We start from the raw sequence: 12,009 nt of genomic DNA on the forward strand, positions 1-12,009 counted from the left end.
AAGTGAAGCATCAGAATCTATAACTAGTGTCACAGGAATGGTTCAAAACATAGACAGTAAGAAAGGTCAGTCTTCTTATACTTAAGTCGGCATTGTGCCTTTTGTATTTAATTCCGATGCAATATCTGTGTTTCATCGTCAATAAGAAGATCAGAGGGATACAGTAAACCTGAAGTGAAGCATCGGAATCTGTAACTAGAGTCACAGGAATGGTTCAAAGCATAAACTGTAAGAAGAGTCAGTTTACTTGAACTCAAGTCGGCATTGTGCCTTTTGTATTTAATTCCGATGCAATTCCTGTGTTTCTTCGTCAATAAGAAGGTAAGTGGGATACAGTAAATCTGAAGTGAACCATCGGAATCTATAACTAGTGTCACAGGAATGGTTCAAAACATAGACAGTAAGAAGAGTCAATCTTCTTGTACTTAAGTCGGCATTGTGCGTTTTGTATTTAATTCCGATGCAATTTCTGTGTTTCATCGTCAATAAGAAGGTCAGAGAGTTACAGTAAACCTGAAGTGAAGCATCGGAATCTATAACTAGTGTCACAGGAATGGTTCAAAGCATAGACAGTAAGATGAGTCAGTTTACTTGTATTTAAGTAGACATTGTGCCCTTTATATTCAATTCCGATTCAATTTCTGTGTTTCATCGTCAATAAGTAGGTCAGAGGGATACGGTAAACATTAAGTGAAGCATCGGAATCTGTAACTAGTGGCACAGGAATGGTTTAAATCATAGACAGCAAGAAGGGTCAGTTTTCTTATAATTAAGTCGGCATTGTGCCTTTTGCATTTAATTCCGATGCAATTTCTGTGTTTCATCGTCTATAAGAAGGTCAGTGGGATGCAGTAACCCTGAAGTGATGCATCGGAATCTATAACTAGTGTCACAGCAATGGTTCAAAACATAGACACTAAGAAGAGTCAGTTTACTTGTACTTAACCTGGTATTATGCCTTTTCTATTTAATTCCGATGCATTTTCTGTGTTTCGTCGTCAATAAGAAGGTCCAAGGGATACAGTAAACCTGAAGTGAAGCATCGGAATCTAAAACCGGTCTCACAGGAAAGGTTCAAAACATAGACAGCAAGAAGAGCCAGTCTTCTTGTACTTGAGTCGGCATTCTGCCTTTTGTTTTTAATTCCCATGCAATTTCTGTGTTTCATCGTCAATAAGACGGTCAGAGGAATACCGCAAACCTGAAGTGCAGCATTGGAATCTATAACTAGTGTCACAGGAATGGTTGAAAACATAGACAGTAAGGAGAGCCAGTCTTCTTGTAATTGAGTCGGCATTGTGCCTTTTGTATTTAATTCCGATGCAATTTCTGTGTTTCATCGTCAATGAGAAGGTCAGAGGGATACAGTAAACCTGAAGTGAAGCATCTGAATCTATAACCAGTGGCACAGGAATGGCTCAAATCATAGACTGTAAGAAAGGCCCGTCTTCTTGTACTTTAGTCGGCATTGTGGTTTTTTTTATCTAATTCCGATCCAATATCTGTGTTTCATCGTCAATAAGAAGATCAGAGGGATACAGTAAACCTGAAGTGAAACATCGGAATCTATAACTAGTGTCACGGGAATGGTTCAAAGCAGAGACAGTAAGAAGAGCAAGTCTTCTTGTACTTGAGTCGGCATTGTGCCTTTTGTATTTAATTGCGATGCTATTTCTGTGTTTCATCGTCAATAAGAAGGTCAGAGGGATACAGTAAACATGAAGTGAAGCATCGGAATCTATAACTAGTGTCACAGGAATGGTTCGAAACATAGACAATAGGAAAAGTCAGTCTTCTAGTACTTAAGTCGGCATTGTGCCTTTTGTATTTAATTCTGATGCAATTTCTGTGTTTCATCGTCAATAAGAAGGTCATTGGGATACAGTGCACCTGAAGAGAAGCATCGGAATCTATAACTAGTGTCAAAGGAATAGTTCAAAACATAGACAGTAAGAAGAGTCAGTTTTCTTGTACTTAAGTCGTCATTGTGCCTTTTGTATGTTATTAAGATGCAATTTCTGTGCTTCATCGTCAATAAGAAGGTCAGAGGGATACAGTAAACCTGAAGTGAAGCATCGGAATCTATAACTAGTGTCATTGGAGTGGTTCAAAACATACACAGTAAGAAGAGTCAGTCTTCTTGTACTTAAGACGGCATTGTGCCTCTTGTATATAATTCCGATGCAATTTCTGTGTTTCATCGTCAATATGAAGGTCAGTGGGATACAGTAAACCTGAAGTGAAGCATCGGAATGTATAACTAGTGTCACAGGAATGGTTCAAAACATAGACAGTAAGATGAGTCAGTTTACTTGTACATAAGTCGACATTGTACCTTTTGTATTTAATTTTGATGCAATTTCTATGTTTCATCGTCAATAAGAAGGTCAGAGGGATACAGTAAACCTGAAGTGAAGCATCGGAATCTATAACTAGTGTCACAGGAATGGTTCAAATCATAGACAGTAAGAAGAGTCACTTTTCTTGTGCATAAGTCGGCATTGTTCCCTTTCTATTCAATTCCGATGCACTTTCTGTGTTTCGTCGTCAATTAGAAGGGACAAGGGATACAGTAAACCTGAAGTGAAGCATCGGAATCTAAAATCGGTCTCACAGGAAAGGTTCAAAACATAGACAGTAGGAAGAGCCAGTCTTCTTGAACTTCAGTCGGCATTGTGCCTTTTGTATTTAATTCCGATGCAATTTCTGTGTTTCATCGCCAATGAGAAGGTCAGAGGGATACAGTAAACCTGAAGTGAAGCATCAGAATCTATAACTAGTGTCACAGGAATGGTTCAAAACATAGGCAGTAAGAAGAGTCAGTCTTCTTGTACTTATGTCGGCATTGTGCATTTTGTATTTAATTCCGATGCAATATCTGTGTTTCATCGTCAATAAGAAGATCAGAATGATACAGTAAACATGAAGTGAAGCATCGGAATCTATAACTAGGGTCACAGGAATGGTTCAAATCATAAACAGTAAGAAGCGTCAGTTTTCTTGTACTTATGTCGGCATTATGCCTTTTGTATTTAATTCCGATGCAATTTCTGTGTTTCATCGTCAATATGAAGGTCAGAGGGATACAGTAAACCTGAAGTGAAGCTTCGCAATCTATAACTAGTGTCACAGGAGTGGTTCGAATCATAGACAGTAAGAAGAGTCAGTTTTCTTGTACTTAAGTCGGCATTGTGCCATTTGTATTTAATTCCGATGCAATTTCTGTGTTTCATCGTCAAAAAGGAGGTCAGAGGGATACAGTAAACCTGAAGGGAAGCATCGGAATCTATAACTAGTTTCACAGGAATGGTTAAAACATAGACAGTAAGTAGAGTCAGTTTTCTTGTACTTAAGTCGGCATTGTGCATTTTGTCTTTAATTCCGATACAATTTCTGTGTGTCATCGTCAATACGTAGGTCAGAGGGATACAGTAAACCTGAAGTGGAGCATCGGAATCTATAACTAAAGCCACAGGAATAGTTCAAAACATAGACAGTAAGAAGAGTCAGTCTTCTAATAATTAAGTCGGCATTGTGCCTTTTGTATTTAATTCCGATGCAATTTCTGTGTTTCATCGTCAATAGGAAGGTCAGAGGGATACAGTAAACCTGAAGTGAAGCTTCGCAATCTATAACTAGTGTCACAGGAATGGTTCGAATCATAGACAGTAAGAAGAGTCAGTTTTCTTGTACTTAAGTCGGCATTGTGCCATTTGTATTTAATTCCGATGCAATTTCTGTGTTTCATCGTCAAAAAGGAGGTCAGAGGGATACAGTAAACCTGAAGGGAAGCATCGGAATCTATAACTAGTTTCACAGGAATGGTTAAAACATAGACAGAAAGTAGAGTCAGTTTTTTTGTACTTAAGTCGGCATTGTGCATTTTGTCTTTAATTCCGATACAATTTCTGTGTGTCATCGTCAATACGTAGGTCAGAGGGATACAGTAAACCTGAAGTGGAGCATCGGAATCTATAACTAAAGCCACAGGAATAGTTCAAAACATAGACAGTAAGAAGAGTCAGTCTTCTAATAATTAAGTCGGCATTGTGCCTTTTGTATTTAATTCCGATGCAATTTCTGTGTTTCATCGTCAATAGGAAGGTCAGAGGGATACTGTAACCCTGAAGTGATGCATCGGAATCTATAACTAGTGTCACAGGAACGGTTCAAAACATAGACAGTAAGAAGAGTCAGTATTCTTGTACTTAACCCGGCATTGTGCATTTTCTATTTAATTCCGATGCAATCTCTGTGTTTAGTCGTAATTAAGAAGGTCCAAGGGAAACAGTAAACCTGAAGTGAAGCATCGGAATCTAAAACCGGTCTCAGAGGAAAGGTTCAAAACATAGACAGTAAGAAGAGCCAATCTTCTTGTACTTGAGTCGGCATTGTGCCTTTTATTTTTAATTCCGATGCAATTTCTGTGTTTCATAGGACGGTCAGAGGGATACAGCAAACCCGAAGTGAAGCATCGGAATCTATAACTAGTGTCACAGGAATGGTTCAAATCATAGACAGTAAGAAGAGTCAGTTTTCTTGTACTTAAATCGGCATTGTTCCTTTTCCATTTGATTCCGATGCACTTTCTGTGTTTCGTCGTCAATTAGAAGGGCCAAGGGATACAGTAAACCTGAAGTGAAGCATCGGAATCTAAAACCGGTCTCACAGGAAAGGTTCAAAACAATGACAGTAGGAAGAGCCAGTCCTCTTGAACTTGAGTCGGCATTGTGCCTTTTGTATTTAATTCCGATGAAATTTCTGTGTTTCATCGCCAATAAGAAGGTGAGATGGATACAGTAAACCTGAAGTGAAGCATCAGAATCTATAACTAGTGACACAGGAATTGTTGAAAATATAGGCAGTAAGAAGAGTCAGTCTTCTTGTAGTTAAATCTGCATTGTGCCTTTTGTATTTAATTCCGATGCAATATCTGTGTTTCATCGTCAATAAGAAGATCAGAATGAGACAGTAAACCTGAAGTGAAGCATCGGAATCTATAACTAGTGTCACAGGAATGGTTCAAAACATAGACAGTAAGAAGAGTCAGTTTTCTTGTACTTAAGTCGGCATTGTGCTTTTTGTATTTAATTCCGACGCAATTTCTGTGTTTCATCGTCAATAAGAAGGTAAGGGGGATGCAGTAAACCTCAAGTGAAGTATCGGAATCTATAACTAGTGTCACAGGAACGGTTCGAAGCGTAGACAGTAAGAAGAGTCAGTTTTCTCATAGTTAACTCCCCATTGTGCCATTTGTATTTAATTCCGATGCAATTTCTGTGTTTCATCGTCAAAAAGAAGGTCAGAGGGATACAGTAAACCTGAAGGGAAGCATCGGAATCTATAACTAGAGTCACAGGAATAGTTCAAAGCATAGACAGTAAGAAGAGTCAGTTTTCTAATAATTAAGTCGGCATTGTGCCTTTTGTATTTAATTCCGATGCAATTTCTGTGTTTCATCGTCAATAAGAAGGTCAGAGGGATACAGTAACACTGAAGTGATGCATCGGAAGCTATAACTAGTGTCACAGTAATGGTTCAAAACATAGACAGTAAGAAGAGTCAGTTTTCTTGTACTTAACCCGGCATTGTGCCCTCTCTATTTAATTCCGATGCAATATCTGTGTTTCGTCATAAATAAGAAGGTAAAAGGGAGACAGTAAACCTGAAGTGAAGCATCGGAATCTAAAACCGGTCTCACAGGAAAGGTTCAAAACATAGACAGTAAGAAGAGCCAATCTTCTTGTACTTGAGTCGGCATTGTGCCTTTTGATTTAAATTCCGATGCAATTTCTGTGTTTCATCATCAATAAGACGGTCAGAGGGATACAGCAAACCTGAAGTGAAGCATCGGAATCTATAACTAGTGTCACAGGAACGGATCAAATCATAGACAGTAAGAAGAGTCAGTTTTCTTGTACTTAAGTCGGCATTGTTCCTTTTCTATTTAATTCCGATGCACTTTCTGTGTTTCGTCGTCAATTAGAAGGGCCAAGGGATACAGTAAACCTGAAGTGAAGCATCAGAATCTATAACTAGAGTCATAGAATTGGTTCAAAGCATAGTCAGTAAGAGGAGTCAGTTTTCTAATAATTAAGTCGGCATTGTGCATTTTGTATGTAATTCCGATGCAATTTATGTGTTTCATCGTTAATAAGAAGGTCAGAGGGTTACTGTAAACCTGAAGTGAAGCATCGGAAACTATAACTAGTGTCACAGGAATGGTCCAAACCGTAGACAGTAAGAACAGTCAGTTTACTTGTACTTATGTCGGCATTGTGCCATTTTGTACTTAATTCCGATGCAATTTCTGTGTTTCATCGTCAATAGAAAGGTCAGAAGGATACAGTAAACCTGAAGTGAAGCATCGTAATCTATACCTAGTGTCACAGGAATTGTTCAAAGCATAGAAAGTAAGAAGAGTCAGTTTTCTTATAATTAAGTCGGCATTGTGCCTTTTGTATTTAATTCCGATGCAATTTCTGTGTTTCATCGTCAATAAGACGGTCAGAGGGATAAAGTAAACCTGAAGTGATGCGTCAGAATCTAGAACTAGTGTCACAGGAATGGTTCAAAACATAGACAGCAAGAAGAGTCAGTTTTCTTGTACGTAATTCGGCATTGTGCCTTTTCTATTTAATTCCGATGCACTTTCTGTGTTTCGTCGTCAATAAGACGGGCCAAGGGATACAGTAAACCTGAAGTGAAGCATCGTAATCTAAAACCTGTCTCACAGGAAAGGTTCAAAACATACACAGTAAGAAGAGCCAGTCTTCTTGTACTTGAGTCGGCATTCTGCCTTTTGTAATTAATTCCGATGCAATTTTCGTGTTTCATCGTCAATAAGAAGGTCAGAGAGATACAGTAAACCTGAGGTGAAGCATCGGAAACTAAAACCGGTCTCACATGATAGGTTCAAAACATAGACAGTAAGAAGAGCCAGTCTTCTTGTACTTGGGTCGTCATTGTGCCTTTTGTTTATAATTCCGATGGAATTTCTGTGTTTCATCGTCAATAAGACGGTCAGAGGGATACAGCAAACCTGAAGTGAAACATCGGAATCTATAACTAGTGTCACAGGATTGGTTCAAAACATAGACAGTACGAAGAGTCAGTTTTCTTGTACTTAAGTCGGCATTGTGCCTTTTCTATTTAATTCCGATGCTCTTTCTGTGTTTCATCGTAAATAAGAAGGTCAGAGTTATACAGTAAACCTGATGTGAAGCATCGGAATCTAAAACCTGTCTCACAGGAAAGGTTCAAAACATACACAGTACGAAGAGCCAGTTATCTTGTACTTAAGTCGGCATTGTGCCTTTTGTTTATAATTCCGATGCAATTTCTGTGTTTCATCGTCAATAAGACGGTCAGAGGGATACAGTAAACCTGATGTGAGGCATCTGAATCTATAACTAGTGTCACAGGAATGGTTTAAACATAGACAGTAAGATGAGTCAGTTTACTTGTACTTAAGTAGACATTGTGCCCTGTATATTCAATTCCGATTCAATTTCTGTGTTTCATCGTCAATAAGTAGGTCAGAGGGATACAGTAAACTTTAAGTGAAGCATCGGAATCTATAACTAGTGGCACAGGAATGGTTTAAATCATAGACAGCAAGAAGGGTCAGTTTTCTTATAATTAAGTCGGCATTGTGCCTTTTGTATTTAAATCCGATGCAATTTCTGTGTTTCATCGTCTATAAGAAGGTCAGTGGGATGCAGTAACCCTGAAGTGAAGCTTCGCAATCTATAACTAGTGTCACAGGAGTGGTTCGAATCATAGACAGTAAGAAGAGTCAGTTTTCTTGTACTTAAGTCGGCATTGTGCCATTTGTATTTAATTCCGATGCAATTTCTGTGTTTCATCGTCAAAAAGGAGGTCAGAAGGATACAGTAAACCTGAAGGGAAGCATCGGAATCTATAACTAGTTTCACAGGAATGGTTAAAACATAGACAGTAAGTAGAGTCAGTTTTCTTGTACTTAAGTCGGCATTGTGCATTTTGTCTTTAATTCCGATACAATTTCTGTGTGTCATCGTCAATACGTAGGTCAGAGGGATACAGTAAACCTGAAGTGGAGCATCGGAATCTATAACTAAAGCCACAGGAATAGTTCAAAACATAGACAGTAAGAAGAGTCAGTCTTCTAATAATTAAGTCGGCATTGTGCCTTTTGTATTTAATTCCGATGCAATTTCTGTGTTTCATCGTCAATAGGAAGGTCAGAGGGATACAGTAAACCTGAAGTGAAGCTTCGCAATCTATAACTAGTGTCACAGGAATGGTTCGAATCATAGACAGTAAGAAGAGTCAGTTTTCTTGTACTTAAGTCGGCATTGTGCCATTTGTATTTAATTCCGATGCAATTTCTGTGTTTCATCGTCAAAAAGGAGGTCAGAGGGATACAGTAAACCTGAAGGGAAGCATCGGAATCTATAACTAGTTTCACAGGAATGGTTAAAACATAGACAGTAAGTAGAGTCAGTTTTTTTGTACTTAAGTCGGCATTGTGCATTTTGTCTTTAATTCCGATACAATTTCTGTGTGTCATCGTCAATACGTAGGTCAGAGGGATACAGTAAACCTGAAGTGGAGCATCGGAATCTATAACTAAAGCCACAGGAATAGTTCAAAACATAGACAGTAAGAAGAGTCAGTCTTCTAATAATTAAGTCGGCATTGTGCCTTTTGTATTTAATTCCGATGCAATTTCTGTGTTTCATCGTCAATAGGAAGGTCAGAGGGATACTGTAACCCTGAAGTGATGCATCGGAATCTATAACTAGTGTCACAGGAACGGTTCAAAACATAGACAGTAAGAAGAGTCAGTATTCTTGTACTTAACCCGGCATTGTGCATTTTCTATTTAATTCCGATGCAATCTCTGTGTTTAGTCGTAATTAAGAAGGTCCAAGGGAAACAGTAAACCTGAAGTGAAGCATCGGAATCTAAAACCGGTCTCAGAGGAAAGGTTCAAAACATAGACAGTAAGAAGAGCCAATCTTCTTGTACTTGAGTCGGCATTGTGCCTTTTATTTTTAATTCCGATGCAATTTCTGTGTTTCATAGGACGGTCAGAGGGATACAGCAAACCCGAAGTGAAGCATCGGAATCTATAACTAGTGTCACAGGAATGGTTCAAATCATAGACAGTAAGAAGAGTCAGTTTTCTTGTACTTAAATCGGCATTGTTCCTTTTCCATTTGATTCCGATGCACTTTCTGTGTTTCGTCGTCAATTAGAAGGGCCAAGGGATCCAGTAAACCTGAAGTGAAGCATCGGAATCTAAAACCGGTCTCACAGGAAAGGTTCAAAACAATGACAGTAGGAAGAGCCAGTCCTCTTGAACTTGAGTCGGCATTGTGCCTTTTGTATTTAATTCCGATGAAATTTCTGTGTTTCATCGCCAATAAGAAGGTGAGAGGGATACAGTAAACCTGAAGTGAAGCATCAGAATCTATAACTAGTGACACAGGAATTGTTGAAAATATAGGCAGTAAGAAGAGTCAGTCTTCTTGTAGTTAAATCTGCATTGTGCCTTTTGTATTTAATTCCGATGCAATATCTGTGTTTCATCGTCAATAAGAAGATCAGAATGATACAGTAAACCTGAAGTGAAGCATCGGAATCTATAACTAGTGTCACAGGAATGGTTCAAAACATAGACAGTAAGAAGTGTCAGTTTTCTTGTACTTAAGTCGGCATTGTGCTTTTTGTATTTAATTCCGACGCAATTTCTGTGTTTCATCGTCAATAAGAAGGTAAGGGGGATGCAGTAAACCTCAAGTGAAGTATCGGAATCTATAACTAGTGTCACAGGAACGGTTCGAAGCGTAGACAGTAAGAAGAGTCAGTTTTCTCATAGTTAACTCCCCATTGTGCCATTTGTATTTAATTCCGATGCAATTTCTGTGTTTCATCGTCAAAAAGAAGGTCAGAGGGATACAGTAAACCTGAAGGGAAGCATCGGAATCTATAACTAGAGTCACAGGAATAGTTCAAAGCATAGACAGTAAGAAGAGTCAGTTTTCTAATAATTAAGTCGGCATTGTGCCTTTTGTATTTAATTCCGATGCAATTTCTGTGTTTCATCGTCAATAAGAAGGTCAGAGGGATACAGTAACACTGAAGTGATGCATCGGAATCTATAACTAGTGTCACAGTAATGGTTCAAAACATAGACAGTAAGAAGAGTCAGTTTTCTTGTACTTAACCCGGCATTGTGCCCTCTCTATTTAATTCCGATGCAATATCTGTGTTTCGTCATAAATAAGAAGGTAAAAGGGAGACAGTAAACCTGAAGTGAAGCATCGGAATCTAAAACCGGTCTCACAGGAAAGGTTCAAAACATAGACAGTAAGAAGAGCCAATCTTCTTGTACTTGAGTCGGCATTGTGCCTTTTGATTTAAATTCCGATGCAATTTCTGTGTTTCATCATCAATAAGACGGTCAGAGGGATACAGCAAACCTGAAGTGAAGCATCGGAATCTATAACTAGTGTCACAGGAACGGATCAAATCATAGACAGTAAGAAGAGTCAGTTTTCTTGTACTTAAGTCGGCATTGTTCCTTTTCTATTTAATTCCGATGCACTTTCTGTGTTTCGTCGTCAATTAGAAGGGCCAAGGGATACAGTAAACCTGAAGTGAAGCATCAGAATCTATAACTAGAGTCATAGAATAGGTTCAAAGCATAGACAGTAAGAGGAGTCAGTTTTCTAATAATTAAGTCGGCATTGTGCATTTTGTATGTAATTCCGATGCAATTTATGTGTTTCATCGTTAATAAGAAGGTCAGAGGGTTACTGTAAACCTGAAGTGAAGCATCGGAAACTATAACTAGTGTCACAGGAATGGTCCAAACCGTAGACAGTAAGAACAGTCAGTTTACTTGTACTTATGTCGGCATTGTGCCATTTTGTACTTAATTCCGATGCAATTTCTGTGTTTCATCGTCAATAGAAAGGTCAGAAGGATACAGTAAACCTGAAGTGAAGCATCGTAATCTATACCTAGTGTCACAGGAATTGTTCAAAGCATAGAAAGTGAGAAGAGTCAGTTTTCTTATAATTAAGTCGGCATTGTGCCTTTTGTATTTAATTCCGATGCAATTTCTGTGTTTCATCGTCAATAAGACGGTCAGAGGGATAAAGTAAACCTGAAGTGATGCGTCAGAATCTATAACTAGTGTCACAGGAATGGTTCAAAACATAGACAGCAAGAAGAGTCAGTTTTCTTGTACGTAATTCGGCATTGTGCCTTTTCTATTTAATTCCGATGCACTTTCTGTGTTTCGTCGTCAATAAGACGGGCCAAGGGATACAGTAAACCTGAAGTGAAGCATCGTAATCTAAAACCTGTCTCACAGGAAAGGTTCAAAACATACACAGTAAGAAGAGCCAGTCTTCTTGTACTTGAGTCGGCATTCTGCCTTTTGTAATTAATTCCGATGCAATTTTCGTGTTTCATCGTCAATAAGAAGGTCAGAGAGATACAGTAAACCTGAGGTGAAGCATCGGAAACTAAAACCGGTCTCACAGGATAGGTTCAAAACACAGACAGTAAGAAGAGCCAGTCTTCTTGTACTTGGGTCGTCATTGTGCCTTTTGTTTATAATTCCGATGGAATTTCTGTGTTTCATCGTCAATAAGACGGTCAGAGGGATACAGCAAACCTGAAGTGAAACATCGGAATCTATAACTAGTGTCACAGGATTGGTTCAAAACATAGACAGTACGAAGAGTCAGTTTTCTTGTACTTAAGTCGGCATTGTGCCTTTTCTATTTAATTCCGATGCTCTTTCTGTGTTTCATCGTAAATAAGAAGGTCAGAGTTATACAGTAAACCTGATGTGAAGCATCGGAATCTAAAACCTGTCTCACAGGAAAGGTTCAAAACATACACAGTACGAAGAGCCAGTTATCTTGTACTTAAGTCGGCATTGTGCCTTTTGTTTATAATTCCGATGCAATTTCTGTGTTTCATCGTCAATAAGACGGTCAGAGG

The sequence above is a fragment of the Schistocerca piceifrons genome, chromosome 2 (assembly GCF_021461385.2).
Source record: "Schistocerca piceifrons isolate TAMUIC-IGC-003096 chromosome 2, iqSchPice1.1, whole genome shotgun sequence".
Taxonomy (NCBI): domain Eukaryota; kingdom Metazoa; phylum Arthropoda; class Insecta; order Orthoptera; family Acrididae; genus Schistocerca; species Schistocerca piceifrons.